Consider the following 16,156-nt stretch of genomic DNA (forward strand, 5'->3'; position numbering starts at 1 on the left):
AGAAGTAGATGAGAAAGCGAGTAGGTGGTGGTGGTGGTTGGTGGTGATGGATGCTGGATGCTGGAACAAATGACTTGGTTGGACACAGGGGGGAATGTGAGGACTGAGGATTGAAGAGAGTGAAAGATAACAGTGCAATTGAAAACAGTATGTTGCCGAGTCATGATAGTGATGAGTTGAGATGAAGAGCAGGGATAATGAATGGCATTTTGGCAGAGCTGTGTAAGGAGAAGGGAGTGAAGTTTGTAAACATGTGGGATGCCTTCCTAGAGGAAGTGGATGCTGCTTTTGACAGGGTGACAGACATGGAATCAGTCCTGGTAATCGGTGATTTTAATGCACATGTTGGAACAGACGACAGACATGAAGGGGTATGGTTGGGAGGAACGGAGACCCTGACCTTAACACGAATGGGTTGAAATTATTGGACTTATGCTGTACTAACAGCTTGTCCATAACGAATACCTTCTTCCTGTACCGAGAAGTCCATAAATATACCTAGTACAGGAATACACTTGGACAAAGATCTCTGATTGACTTCTTTATAGTCTCAGCAGACCTAGTTTCCTCAGTGCTGGAAGTTCGTGTGAGGAGAGGAGCAGAACTTTGGAATTGACCACCACCTTGTTGTCTGCACTCTACTGCTACAGAAACCAAATGCTACCATCAACACTGGTAGACCTAAGCAGCTATACAGTGTGAAATGGAAGGCATTGGAAAATGAAGCTGTGAGGAACAATTTTGCAGATAACATCTCCTCCAGGTCCAAAGAGATTCCCAAGCGTACTGCAGATGTTGAGGATGAGTGGGAGCTGTTCAGAACAGCTGTCACTGCCTCTGCACTCTCATGCTGTGGCAGAAAAGCGGTTTGGCATGGCAATGGGCAGTGAGAAAAGGACACCTTGGTGGAACCAAGAGGTCCAAAAAAGCTGTCTGGGCAAAAAAGGAGGCCTACCTAACATGGCTTAGGGTCAGGCCATCTGAGATGCGTTTCCGGTACACTGAGGTGGGAAAAGCTGCTGCTGAGGCAGTAAAGACAGCAAAGCAGAAGGCTTGGGAATCCTTTGGAGAAAGATTAGACTCATCCTATGCAAATGCAAACGAAGTATTCTGGCAGACCATCCACAGCCTACGAGGGAGGAAATCGTGCACAGCAAGGGCAATTAAGGCCTTTGATGGTGCACTTTTAACAATCGAGAAGGATATCCTTCACAGATGGAGGGAATACTTTGAGACCCTTCTTAACCCAGGTGGCGCAGCAGCTGTGGATATCCAAGAGGTGCAGATCGGAGCGATGACTAGTCTCACAGCAGAAGAGGTCCATTTAGCAATAAAATCGCTAAAATTGGGCAGGGTTGCTGGTGGTGATGAAATTCGGCTTAAAATGCTAAAAGCCTTAAATCGAGACGATGTTCTCTGGCTGACTCGAGTGTGTCAGGCTGCTTGGATATCTGGGCAAGCACCAAAGCAATGGCAGAAAGGCATAATAATAGCAGTCTTCCACAAGGGAGACCAGAGAGATTGTAGCAACTATCATGGCATCTCTCTCTCTCTCGCTCTCTCTCTCTCTCTCTGCTCAGCCTGCCTGGGAGAGTATATGCTAGGTGCTTGGAAAGAAGGTGCAGGAGCATAGTTGAGTCAAAGTTCCAGGAAGAATAATGTGGCTTTCGTCCTCGTAGAAGCACAACTGACCAACTCTTCACTCTAAGGCAAGTCTTTGAGAAATCTTGGAAATATGCCAAGAATGTCTACACATTTTGAGGACTTGGAGAAGGCATATGACCAGGTTCCTCAGGATAAGCTTTAGCAAGTAGTACAGGAGTATGGAGTGGATGGCCAACTATTAGCCGCCATCAAGTCCCTGTATGAATGCCCGAAGTTTTGTGTCAGGGTAAACAACACAAAGTCCGAACCTTAACCTTTCACAGTCTCCATTGGTCTCCGCCAAGGGTGTGTTCTATCACCCCCTCCTTTTCATAATATTTATGGACTGGACTGATAGGCACAGCAGAGGCAGTGAGTGTGTCAGAATTGGAAGATGTAGCATTGGATGTCTGCTTTTTGCAGATGACCTAGTTCTGCTCAGCTCTTCCACAGATTACCTCCAATGGACCTGGATGGGTTTGTAACTGTTTGTATAGAAGCCGGGACAAAGATCAGTGTGTGGCCAAAACTGAAACATTTGTGGTCTCAAGACAACCATCCTAGTGCACTCTACATGTGAGTGGAGTCCCACTGAGGCAGGTGGAGAAGTTTAAATACCTTGGGTCCATATTCACGAGTGATAGAAAATGGGATGTAGAGCTAGATACTCGAATTGGCTCAGTAAGTGCAATATTGCGGGAGCTTGGCCACTCGGTAGTATGAAAGTGGGAGTTAAGCCAGAAGGCAAAGCTGGCTGTCTTCAATACAGTCTATGTCCCCATCCTCACCTATGGTCATGAGAGCTGGGTAATGACTGAAAGAATGCGGACCCAAATCCAAATGGCGGAAATGAGGTCCTGCGAGAGGGTTGTGGGGCTGATAAGACTCGACAGAGTCAGAAGCTCTGCAATTCGGGAAACCCTCAGTACTCAACCACTGCTTCTCCGTGTTGAGAGATCACAGTTACAATGGTATGGGCACCGCCAGAATGCCACAAGAGAGGCTCCCCCAGGTCCTCTTTGCCAAGCCAGAGGGCGGAAGGCCATGTGGAAGGCCAAGGACTCTGGATAGATTATATCCAAAACCTTGGGTGGACACATCTGGGAGTCCAACCAGAACACTTGAGCTTTGTGGAAGGATCGTGACCATTGGAAGTTAATCTTGCAGCTGCACCCCCCCACACACACACAACCCAATTAGGAAAGGTGGGCCTTGAAGATGGATGGATGGATGGATGGGATGCATTTAAGGGAAGGATGGAGTTATACAAAATTGATGAGTTGCATTTAAATCAGCTACACGTGGCAGAGCATATCTGTGGTAACTTCAGCAATGGTGCAATAACTTCAAAATACTTCAGTAATTCTGGAACACAGCTCATCTAAATTGGCTGGTAGTGGTGGTGCAAACACTTGATCTTTTGCAAAGCCCCACAAGAAAAAACTAATGGACTACCTCTCTACTGATCCCCCTACTGAAACCCCTCTACTATTGATCTGCTGAAACCCCTCTACTAATCCATCTGCCTGGAAAAACGGGTGTTCAGGTACGACCTTATATCTGTCAGATAATGAGGAGGTGCTCCATCTTGCTTGAAATGTAAGCATCAGTCGTGGTCATTGTCATCTAATTGTGGTATTAGGTATCCTCATAGCATGTCCATATACACATACCACCAGTAATGGTAGACTCTGAAAAAAAAAAGGGTCAATACACTTTCTTCTTGCTTATTTATGGCACAAAAAACGTTGGCCTTGAGGGTGCAGCGAACATGTTCTATGATGCCATGTGGACTTTCACTTCCCCAAATTCTGTAGTTGTGAGTGTTTACTTGCTGACTTACATGAAAAGTGCAGTAGTCACTGGAAATTATCGTGTCCAAAAATTCCTCATTTTTTTCTATCCTACTCATAATTTCCATACAGAAATCCTGGATATCTTCTCATCGTCTTTCTTCAAATGTATCAGGATAAACTTGTAGAGCCTTAGATTAGACGTTGTTAAAGATACCAATTTGATGAGATGCGTGTCTAGTTGACTTTCCAGGGCTTCTCTGGAAACTTTCCCAAACTTCTTCTCTACAACAGCAGTGACAAAATGCAGTCTTCCCATTGACTTTGGATGATGTACAGAAAACCATGTTTCCACAAAATTCTTGTGCCATGTATAGATCATGTGCCTATTGGGAGGTTCTTTGCCATACTGCATGAAGAAATTCCTCTGAACTTGTGTTGGAGACTTTGTTTTCTCAACACACACAACATGCTAACTCTGCACCATCGAAAATCGCCATTTTCAAACAGTGTGACATATCATGCCATCAAGTGTTGTCATTTCGTAATAAAGTTACGAAATGACAACAAATAAAGTTACGACCAAAAATAGATGTGTTTCATTACATTATGATAATCACTCAGCTTTATATGTCTTCTGAGTTAGTCTCTGTTCTGCAAAGTTGTATACACCCTTTTGAAACACCCTATATATACAGGAACTTAAGTGTAGAGGACATAGGAGAGAATAGCTTAATTGTGAGTAAGCAGGAGGTATTTGAGTAAATAAATAACCTTAATGTTAATAAGGAGATAGGATTTGATGACATATCACCACACATCTTAAGGGAATGTTCCAGGGAACTGGCAGTGGCATTGGCATGCCTGTTTAATAAGAGTTTTGCAACAGCACAGGTTTCAAGGGAGTGGAAGGAGGATAAAATTGTTCCACTTCATAAAGGTGGTGATAAGGCTGTAGCTTCAAATTATAGGCCATCTGTATATCTGGAGTTGTGGTGAAGGTCCTGGTGAGAAGTAGGATACAGAAATGGGTTGATAACAGCAGTATTCTCTGTGGTTATCAGCATGGGTTTGATAAGGGGAGATCATGTTTTACTAACTTATTTATGTACTATAACAAGTTGACAAATACCTTGGACAGAGGAGATGAAGATACAGTAGTGTACTTGGATTTTGCAAAGGCTTTTGATAGACTGCCACATGACAAGCTCTTAAATAAATTGAAACAGATGGGATTGGATAACACACTTCTGAGTTGGATCAGTGACTGGCTGTCAGATAGGTATCAGAAAGTTGTATATGAGGGTGCAGTATCCCAAAAGAGAAAGAGTCAGTTTTTGGGGCCATTGTTGTTCAATTTGTATGTTAATGATATTGGGTCGGGTTTAACTAGTGATATCCAGCTGTTTGCAGATGATGCAAAACTGGGGAGAGGAATGCACAGTCAGGCTGATGTTAATGCCTTACAAGAGAAATTGAATAGATTGCATGAATGGGCAGGTAAGTGGAACTGTCAATTCAATGTTGCCAAGTGTAAGGTTTTGAGATTTGGTAAGCAACGATGGGATGCCAAGTATACACTTGGTGGGGAAACTTTAACAGAAGTAGAGGAGATGAGAGATCTAGCTGTGATGGTGGATAAGGAGCCACATTGCACAAGTTGTGAAGACATCACATCAAATAATGGCAATGATGTGGAGAGCCCTGACATGCAGAAATAGAGAGGTTATGATTACATCGTATAAGGCTTTGATCAGGCCTCATATGGATTATTGTGCACAGATTTAGTCGCCAGGTTTTCATGGTGACGAGGATATGTTGGAAAGTGTACAGATAAGATTCACAAAGGTAGTCAGTGGTCTTTGGAATGTGAGTACGAGGACAGATTAAGAGAATGTAAGCTGCAGAGCCTCGCGAATAGGAGGAAGAGAGGGGATATGATTGAGACATAAACTGGTCAGGGGCTGTTATCAGGTAGACATGGAAGAGAGGGGAGTGGATATAAGGAAGGTGTATATAAGGAGTGGATATAAGGAGGGTGTGAGCAAAGGAATGAGAAGCAGGTTCTTTGCACGGAGGGTGGTTGGTGAGTGGAATGCATTGCCTGAGTGTGTTGTGGATGCTGACACATTGAATCAGTTTAAGATGCGGTTGGATGAGCATTGTATGCAATAGTGAGTGAGTGAGTGACTCCCACAATGAGTCTCTGACTCCATGGAGGTCAAATGTTGATAATAATAATAATAATAATAATAATAATATATATGTAGAAAGTTTTTTACTTCGGTCGTAAACGATAAAGATACCAAGAAATTTTATACTTGGTTTTAATCCTTTTCCCAAGTAAGCAAAACAAAGTTTTGTGTGTGAAATATATTAATGTCTGAGCTACTTGTATATAGAGGCTAATGACTTCATATTATTATTATTATTATTATTTAGGCCTCCAAGGAGTCAAAAGAGTCATTGCAGGAGGTCCTTCCTAGGAAACACAGGTCTATCAAGACTCAACATGGGAGGTCCCTCCTAGGAAACACAAAGCCTATCATACCACTCCTTAAACTCATTGGCCGTTCTCGCTCTCACCACTCAATCAGGCAATGCATTCCACGGTTCAACCACCCTCCATGCAAAGAAACCACTCCTCACCCTCTTGCTCACAGTTTCCTTTCATAACTTCCAGGGATGGCCCCTTGTCATCACTCCTTCCTGTTGTTCAACCAAGCGAAAGAAAGGCAACCCTGTAACCACCTCTCAACAGTTTAAAAGTCTCAAACATATCACCTCTCATTCTTCTATCTACCAAACTCTGCAGTCCACATTCCATCAGCTGATCCTCATAACTAACATTGTACAGTCCTGAAACTGTCTTTGTTATCCGCCTCTGTACCCTTTCCACAGTTAATTTATCCCCTTCAAATCCTGGGGACCAAATCTAAGAACAATAGTCTAAGTGTAGTCTGATCAGGGTCTTATACAACAGAATGATAACTCTTTTATCTCTGCAGGTCAGCATCCTTCTCATTATTGCAGCAATACTTTGTTACCTTCACCACCTTTGCAATATGTCCCTTGAATTTCAGGTTTCTATCAATCATCAACCCCAGATCTCTTGTCTCCCCTACTTCCTTCAGTATATCTCCTCCAATAGAGTATGCAGTATCTCATCGATGTGTCCCAAACATCAAGACCGTACATTTTGCTGCATTAAACCGACACCCCATTCATTTGCCCATCTGTCTAGCTTATTCAAATCCTCTTGCATGACTACCACATCTGAACTATTACTAATAACCCTTCCCAGCTTCACATCATCTGCAAACAACTGAATATCCCTCTGCAATCCACTGATATCACTTGCCTTAGTATGTATCCCACAATGCAAGGCGCACCCCCCCTTCCCATTATGTATTGCATTATACATGCCTGAAAGGGGGGGGGGGCTTCCATAATGGGAAACATACTAAGGCAAGTGATATGAAGTCATTATCCTCTATATGCAAGTAGCTCAGACGTGAATATATTTCACACACTAAACCTTGTTTTGCTTACTTGGGAAAAGGATTAAAAACAAGTATAAAATTTCTTGGTATCTTTAACATGTGTGTGTGTGTGTGTGTGTGTGTGTGTGTGTGTGTGTGTGTGTGTGTGTGTGTGTGTGTGTGTGTGTGTGTGTGTTTATGAAGATTGATTTACTCAATTGTTATACATTTTTATAAAAAGATTGAATGACTAGCACCGAGAGAAATGAAAACAAAGTTTATTAGTACTACACAACTAGTTTCAACTTGTATCAGCCTTCGTCAGGTGCACATTAAAAAAGAAGAAATAACCAGTAAACAACATGGAAAATTAGTGTATATATATTTCAACGTTGAAGCGTTGAAGTCTGCGCATTCAAAACTGTTCCATTGTTGGCTTCATTGTTGGGCGTATGCATGTGTGTAGCATCTCGTGAATGCCAGTATTTGACCACAGCACAATGACAGCCTGAAAGGTTGTAACTCAGGTTGTTGTTGAGATGTAGCGGGTTGAGAATGATTTTCTTTGATTCTATTATCTTCATCTCTAATTCATCATGGCAACGGAAAATGTTATTAGACTTGTCCCATAGGACTGTATGGCTAGGGTTTTCTTCATGAGGATTGGCCAAGAATAGAACATGACTAGACAAAGCACTGGCTCACGTTCTCTTGTAAGTGACGTCTCTCTTGTGCTCCTCAATGCGTAACTCGATTGACTTCTCTGTTTGGCCAAAGTTTGGCTCACTAGGGAGCGGATTTTAGGAAGAGGAGTAAATAAAGTTCTTATGTTGTATTTTCTAAGAACTTTGGCTAATTTGGGTGAGACAGAGCTTATGTATGGAATAGAAATATTATCTTTTACACTATTGGTCTCTTCATTATGGCGACCGGGAGGATTAAATAGGAATTTGTCAGTAGTTTTTTGAGAATAACCATTTAATTAAAAAGTAGACTTGAGAAAATTGAGTTCTTTATTAAGTTCTATCTCATCATCAAGAAGAGAGTGAGCATTTAATTAAAAAGTAGACTTGAGAAAATTGAGTTCTTTATTAAGTTCTATCTCATCATCAAGAAGAGAGTGAGCACGATGACCTAGAGTAGAAATGATTTCAAACTTCTGAGGAGGATAATGATGGGAATGACAGTGGAGGTATCTGTTAGTGTGGGTAGGTTTTCTGTAAATCGAGATTTTAAGTTTTTCTGAGGAACAGGTCAGTTTGACGTTCTCTTACAAAAAATAGGAGAACCATCAGCTTCAAACTCAGCCATAAATTTTATGTTTTGGTGTTCACTATTTAGATGTTCAAGGAAGTTCAGGAGAGATTCATGGCCATGGCTCCAAATCAAGAAAATGTCGTCAATATATCTTGTCCAAATTCTGAAGAGATGGCTTTAACTTCCAGATCTTCTAGATAGAGATTAGCAAGTGCGGGAGACAACGGATTACCCATTGCAAGACTATGATTCTGTTTATAGATGGTATCCTGAAATTTGAAGTATCCTGAGTTGATGCAATGAGTAAGTAAGACCATGATCTTTTTAGATAATTTATCCTTGAGTAGAACAAGAACTTCGTCTGTAGGAACACTGGTGAATAAAGAGAGTATGTCAAAGCCTGCCATGATTTCATCTTCCTTAATAATGATATCTTTTATACATGATACAAAATCTGCAGAGTTTTTAATAAATGACGATGACTTACCAGAAAAATTTGAGAGATTTTGCCAGATATTTGGAAAGGTATGTTGAGAGTCAATTCCTTCTACGATAGGTCGAGGTCGGGTATTTACCTTGTGAATTTTAGGTAGTCCATATAATCATGGAATAAGAGCGGATGGATAGAACGAAGAGAAAGGCGAATGTTTCTAGGTAGTTCAGATGTAGTTCTCAGTAAATTATTGGTCCAGTTGTGGAAATCACAAGTGGGATCGCTCTCTCTCTCTCTCTCTCTCTCTCTCGAGGATCGAGTAAGTATCACTCTAACAATTCCATCATCTTATTTTGATATTCATCAATGTTAAGAACAACTGTGGCGTTGCCTTTATCCTTGGGAAGAATAATTATATTTTTGTTGTTTTGTAACTTCTTAAGAGCCTGTCGTTCTGATGAAGAGATATTGTCTGTAGGGGGGTTTGGCATTATTGATGATGAAAATGAATTCAATGTGGAGTAGGTTTGCCTCTTGGGCAGGAAGAAAGGAGGTAGCTTTTTCTATCTTAGTAAGTAATAATTCTTTTGGAATAGATCTAGGAGATAAAACAAAATTTAGGCCTTTACTGAGGATACTTTTCTCTGCATCGGAAAGATTATAAGTTGATTTGTTAATCACAACTTTGTCAGGATGGAGGTGTGGTTTCAAAGAAGTCAAATTACTTTGTGTTTTTTTAAGGGCTTCGAATTTTTTTAATAAGTTTCAATTTATTGTCATATTGAATTTTGGGGGCTTGAGATTCACTTCTCACTCTAATAAGATTCCAACTGTCACTACCTAGAGATTGTTCAATTTCCTGAGATAACATGGTTTTTTGCTAAATAAAAAAGCGAGAGTGCATTTTGTATCAAATATCCTCTCGCCGAGAAGATCTAACTTTGTTCTATGCCGTGTTTCCTAAGTTTATCTCCTTTAAAAAAAACATTAAAACGGAACTAGCTAAAAGGATTTATCATAGATGTCAATGAGATATACCTTGATGTCAATGAGGCGATAGGATTTGAGGACATATCACCATGCATCTTAAGGAAATGTTCCAGGGACTTGGCAGTCTGGGAAAGAGGGGAAAATAGTTCCATTGCATAAGGAGGTTGTAAGACTGCTGTTGCAAATTACTGACTGATCAGCATACCAGGAATCGTTGTCAAGGTTTTGGAGATATTAGTCAAGAGCAAATTACAGGAATGGATAGATGAAAATGGGATACTGTATGGAGAACAGCATGGTTTTGTGAAGGGTAGATCATGCCTTAGTAACTTGCAACACAGTGACAGCTGAACTGGATAAGGGTAATGGATTTACAGTGTTACTGCTGGACTTTGCTAAGGCCTTTGACAGGATACCACATGGAATTCTAATCAGTAAACTGCAGCACATGGGGATGGATATAGGGTTGGTAAGATGGATAGGAGGGTGGTTGATAGAGAGAAATCAGAGAGTAGTTTATTCAGGATTGGAGTCTGAAAGAAGGCCTGTTACTAGTGGTGTGCTGCAGGGTTCTGTTCTTAGACCACTGCTATTTAATTTGTTTGCTTAGACCACTGCTATTTAACTGTTCATTTACTTGCTGATGATACAAAGTTGGGTAGAGCAATAGTGAATGCACATGATGTCAAAATTATTCTGCAGGATGATTTGGATAGATTGGCAGTCTGGGATAATGAAGAATGGATATCAGTTTAATGTAGCAAAGTGTAAGGTTATGCATTTTGGGGGTGAAAAAATTAGCAGCAGCATATCACATTGGTGGAACTGTACTCCAGGAGGTTGATGAAGCTAGAGATTTGAGTGTGTTGGAGGATAGGGAGTTGAAGTTTAGGGGGCACATAGCAAAAGTGGCTAAATAAGCTCATCGGATCACTTGGTTACTGAAAAATAATTTGACGAGCAGAGATAAGCAAGTTATTGTTCCCTCTTTATCGAGCCTTGATAAGACCCCATCTTGACTACTGCACCCAGATCTGGTCCCCTGGGATGGGGGAGGAGGTAGAGAAGATCCAGAGGTGAGTGACCAAGATGATAGCTGGTCTATGGAATGAACCTTATGAGAACAGGTTGAAGATCTGTGGGTTACAGAAATTGGTTGATAGGCGAAAAAGGGGTGATATGATTAGACATTAAAATTACTGAAGGGGGTTTTTACAAGATTAATTGAGAGGAAATTTTTCAGAACAGGTCTGGTGATGGGAGAACTAGGGGCCAACGATGGAAACTGAGCAAGGGTGTTACTTGGAGAGAGTGGTGAATGAGTGAAATAAGCTGCCAGAGTTTGTTGTGGGTGCCATGACTGTAAATGAATTCAAAGCAAAGTATGATAGATACTGTGCGAATGCTGAATAGTTGTTCTTAATATGTTATTTAGGGCCTCCCTCGATGAGTCTAAGGACTCCTTGGAGTTGCCCGTAATAATAATAATAATAATAATAATAATAATGATATTTCCACTATCAGTAATTTTTGAACTTTTTTTTTATTGTCAAAATCTCTTCCCTGTGATCTAGTTAGGGATGCCCACCAAGTTTGTGGGTATTTTGTCTACTCGTTCTCTCTACAGATTGCTCTAAATAGGGATACTTTAATTTAAAACATCCTGTGTTAGTGATAAACAGTTGGTGAGGGTTAAGGTTATGCTGTTTTAAAAATAAGTTGTAAACTGATTTTGCCAGTGTCTTAAATGATAAATGCAATATGAACACATTTTTTTACTTGTCTTTGAAGCAGCATAACAATAATCCTCATATCCCATCCTATTCCTCTTTTTTTTTTTTAAATGAAAAATGAAACTGGTTGATAGGCGGAAAAGGGGAGATATGATTGAGACATTCAAATTGCTAAAAGGATTCTATAAGATTAATTCAGAGGATATTTTTGAGATCAGGACTGGTGGTGGGAGAACTAGGGGGACACCTATGGAAGCTGGGCAAGAGTGTGGTTAGCAGTGGTGTTAGAGCTGGGTTCTTTACTTTTAGAGTGGTAAATGAGTGGAATAAGCTGCCAGAGTCTGTTGTGGGTGCTATGGCAGTGAGTGAGTTCAAGGCAAGGTATGATAGATACTGTGAGAATGTCGTATAGTTGTGTGGACATGATGTTTAGGGCCTCCCTCGATGAGTCTAAGGACTCCTGGAGTAGCCCGAAAATAATAATAATAATAATAATAAAATACCAAATAATCTCTGTCTCTGACTCAAAACCTCTTTTCATCCATTTATTCTCAGGTTTCATGATGACAGGGCAAATAGAAATGTCCTTCTTTCCAAATATTCCCTTCTCTATCTATTCCTCTCCTATCTCTCTAAATAACTTTCCAAAATTCTTTCCAATTAATACACAACCCATCTTGTTGCCCAATACCCAATTTCATCAGCCAACATTTCAATCACCTAAAACTTGGTTAGGTTAAGACATTTTTCAACTATGAGAAGTTGTAGACTGTGTTTAGATTTCAAGTTTGAGAAATAAAATTTAAAGAAAAAATAATAATAATAATATTTCAAAAATTCTCAAGGTTTGAAAACTGTTTATATAAAAAAAAGAAAGAAAGAAAAAAGAAAGCAATGCATAAACGATTTTACTAGTTTTCATATATTTATAGCAATTCATTTAATAGAAAGAAAATATTCCATAGATATCTCAAATCCAGAGCACACTCAGAGCATTTACTACATCATTTTGTTTATTTGTTTGTGTTGAAAGCCAACTCTAATTTAAAGTCATCTTGTAGATTCTCCAGTGATGTTCCCAAATAATAAGATTTCAATAAAAGTTAAAACATCTGCCTGGCAACTCCTATATATTTTTATTTAATATTATTATTAGTAGTAGTAGTAGGCTTGCAGCTATATCATGGAATGAGGAAATGGATAGAAAAGAGATCCTGCTATTAACATTAGACTTCCATGGCATCAAGACTCACTATGGAAGTCATATAAGACTTTTTTTTCTCATGCAAGATAGCTATAAATTAAAGATAATATATGATTCATATATGCAAGAAAAAAGTTCAATAAAGAATTGAGATGGCCAGGAATGTAGAGGCAACATTTAGATCTCAAGAAAGGTGTAAGATCAGGGACAATCATGGAATATCAGTGCCTCATTCCATGCTATATCATGGAATGAGGAGTTGGGTTGAAAGAAGAACACTGATGGTTGGGACCTGATCAGGAATAGCAGGATCTCTTTTCTATCCATTTCCTCATTCCATGATGTAGCGGCAAGCCTCTGCTGTCTGGCAGAGGCAATGTCTGAATGCATTCTGAAGATCAGAAGGTCAAATAAGGTAATGTGAAATTGATGAGACCTCAACTTGAGTCTGAGATTAGGACAAGTTCCAGAGGATAGATGTTGGAAGTTTTTCCATTTGCTTATACTATAAATTAAAGATGCCAAGTAATAGTCAGTTGCATGAGGAGTGCAAAGAACAAGCAAGGAAGGTAACTCATTTGGTAAATGTAGCAAAAGTGCAGCATGAGAAGCAGTTAGACAATGAGGCTAAAAGAAATCCTAGGAAGTTCTTTCAATGTGTGGACAATAGAAGAATGAATGACAATGGAAGGATGATATTGGTTAATGAAAAATGGTAGAATGATAACCACTGAGGAGAATATAATAGAGATGTTAAATGAGTGATTCATAAAGATATTTCATCCTCATGAATGTAACATTATGCAGAATTCAAAAGAAGTGTGAAAGGACTGGGAGCAGCCGCTGATGGTGAGTGAGCCAGAACTGAGTAAACTTGATGTCATAAAGGCTGTACGAGGGAACTTACTGAGTATGAAGAACTGAGTAAATTTGATGTAGTTTGAAGTTGTTTGAAGTTAAAGCTGTAGGACTTACTACCATGTGTCTTGAGGGAATGTTTCACATAGTTAACAACAGCTTTAACAACACTTTTTGTAACTTGAGTCTGAGATTAGGACAAGTTCCAAAGGATAGTTGGAAGTTTTTCCACTTACTTATACTATAAATTAAAGATGCCAAGAAATTATATTCTTTGTTTAATCCTTTATCCAAGTATAAGCAAACAAAGTTTGCACCTGAACTATTTTCAGAACTGGCAACTCATATAAAGAGGATAATGACTTCACATCTCTTGCCTTACTATCTCACAATGCAAAGCACATATCCTTATGGACATGTATAATGCTATGCATTATGGGAAGGGGTCAATACCTTCAAATGAATAGCATGGGTTTACTAAAGAAAGGTCATGTTTAAGCAACTTTTCACATTCTATAATAATGTTACCAATGAATAAGACAAGAGAATGGATACACCATGATATTTTTAGATTTTGCTAAGGCTTTTCACAGAATACAGCATGGAAGACTGTTGCATAAATTGGAGACTACAGGATTGGATTACAAAATATTGACATGGATAAAAAAGGATGACCAACTGACAATATCAAAAAAGTAGTATGTGAGATATGTGAGTCTGCAAGGTAACCAGTGGTGTGCCACGAGGATCAGTCCTTGGTCTATTGTTATTCAATCTATACATTAATCAAATTGGAAAGGATTTGACCTGCAACATGCAGCTATTTGCTGATGATGCAAAGATAGGCAGGGTAATCAGGAATGCATCTGATATGCAGTACTTGCAGAATGATTTGAATGGACTGGAATTGTGGGCATATGAAAATGGCAATCAGTTCAATGTTAGTACATGTAAAGTAATGCAATTTGGCGTGATGAGATATCCAATGTCATATTATACGAGGGTTGTTTGAAAAGTATGGTAAATTTCCAATAGATGGTGATACAATTCATTCATTCATACCAGTGTCGGCATGTAAGCATTTTTTTCATGACCCCTGGCAATATTTTTGCCATGTGCGACAGGTAGTTCTCATTCAGCAAACATTTAAAATGACTGTGTTCACATTTTTCATAAAAAAATGGAGAAAAATGAGTTCCATGCAGTGATAAAACACTTTTATTTGAAGAAGTAGACAGCCGTGCAGATCAAAGCCGAGTTAGATGCAGTTCATGGAGATTCTGCACCAGCATTAAAGACTTTATTTTTGGATAAATAAGTTTAAACGCAGTCATAAGTCCATCAAAGATAAAGTGTGCTCCAGATGCCCGACTGAGGTCACTATGAAGGAAATTATTGACAAAATCCATGGTATATGATTATGGAAGACCACCGAGTGAAAGTGCGTGAGATTGCTGAGATTGTAGGCATCTCAACTGAATGGGTGTATAATATCTTGCACGAAAAATTGCACATGAAAAAGCTGTGCGTGCGATGGATGCTGCTATTGTTGACTGTCGATCAAAAATGCATGCAAAAAGACATTTCAACGCAGTGTTTAGCAATGTTTAATCGCAATTTGCATGATTTTTTCATCGATTCATGACTGTAGACGAAACTTGCATCCACCACTAAACACCTGTCCAAGCCAGTGGCGGCAGGTGAAAATTTTAAGTGGGAGTGCTGCATATACAAAATAAAAATAAAAATAAAAAATATTCTTTTCTTCCTAATCAGTAACCAATTTATTAATAAATAAATTTACATATTAAAAATATTTTACCCTCACCATGAACAAACACCAATAATGAAAGTTTCGTATCTCATAGAAATAACGTGCACATGCATACAATTTATCTGTAAGCGACACTGCCCAAACAAGCAGTGTTGGAATCACTTGTAACATGCAATGACAAGCGTGAACGAATATCGGTGAGTCTAGCTGTAATTTGAGCAATAATTCTCACACCGCGTTAGATCACAGTGCATTTGTTTCGTGTAACGATAATTGAAAAAATATAATTCTTTTCATATTTTCAACAGTGACACTCGTTATAATTCAGCCTTTATCTATAATAAATAAATAATTATATGTTATTTTAACAAAATAAAATAAGATTTACAAAAAATAGTTCACCCTCGCCACAAACACGCACCAATAATAAAAGTTTCGTATCTCACAGAAACAATGCGCGCAAGCATGCGATACACTGCCCAAACAAGCAATGTTGGAATCACTTGTAACGTGCAATGAGAAGTGTAAACGAATATCAGCGAGTCTAGCTGTAATTGGCCGAATGTGATAATTCCGACACTGCGTTAGATCGCAGTGCATTTATTTCATAATTTAAAGCATTAATCGAACAATTCTAATTATTAACATAAGCTGTAACCTTTAAAATGTTGTATTGCATTTATATAATGTTGTAAGCATTGTTATTATTTATAAACACATACAAATTTTAATTTTTTTCATTTTTTCCTTGGGGTGCTGCAGTGTCACAGTGCTTATGTACGAGCCGCCACTGGTCCAAGCAGAAGTCAAAGCAGTGGACAATGCCTGGTGAAAGAGCACCAAAAAAAGTAAAGACCATTTTGTCAGCTGGGAAGGTGAAGGCCACTATGTTTTGGGATTCCCAAGGAATTATAATGAAAACTATTTGGAAAAGGGTAAGACAATAACAGGAGTCTATTATGCATTATTGTTGGACCGTTTAAAAGAA

General features: G+C 39.2%; 1 protein-coding gene across 1 annotated transcript in view; it reads right to left on the reverse strand.

Moving 5' to 3' along the window:
- Window positions 1-16,156, reverse strand: part of LOC150109293 (serine/threonine-protein kinase SIK2-like) — a 279,608-nt gene that overhangs the window by 215,634 nt on the left and 47,818 nt on the right. The gene's annotated exons all lie outside the window — the stretch shown is intronic.

The sequence above is a fragment of the Typopeltis vanoorti genome, chromosome 2, assembly GCF_054136105.1.
Source record: "Typopeltis vanoorti isolate ZY-2024b chromosome 2, IOZ_Tvanoo_1.0, whole genome shotgun sequence".
Lineage (NCBI taxonomy): Eukaryota > Metazoa > Arthropoda > Arachnida > Uropygi > Thelyphonidae > Typopeltis > Typopeltis vanoorti.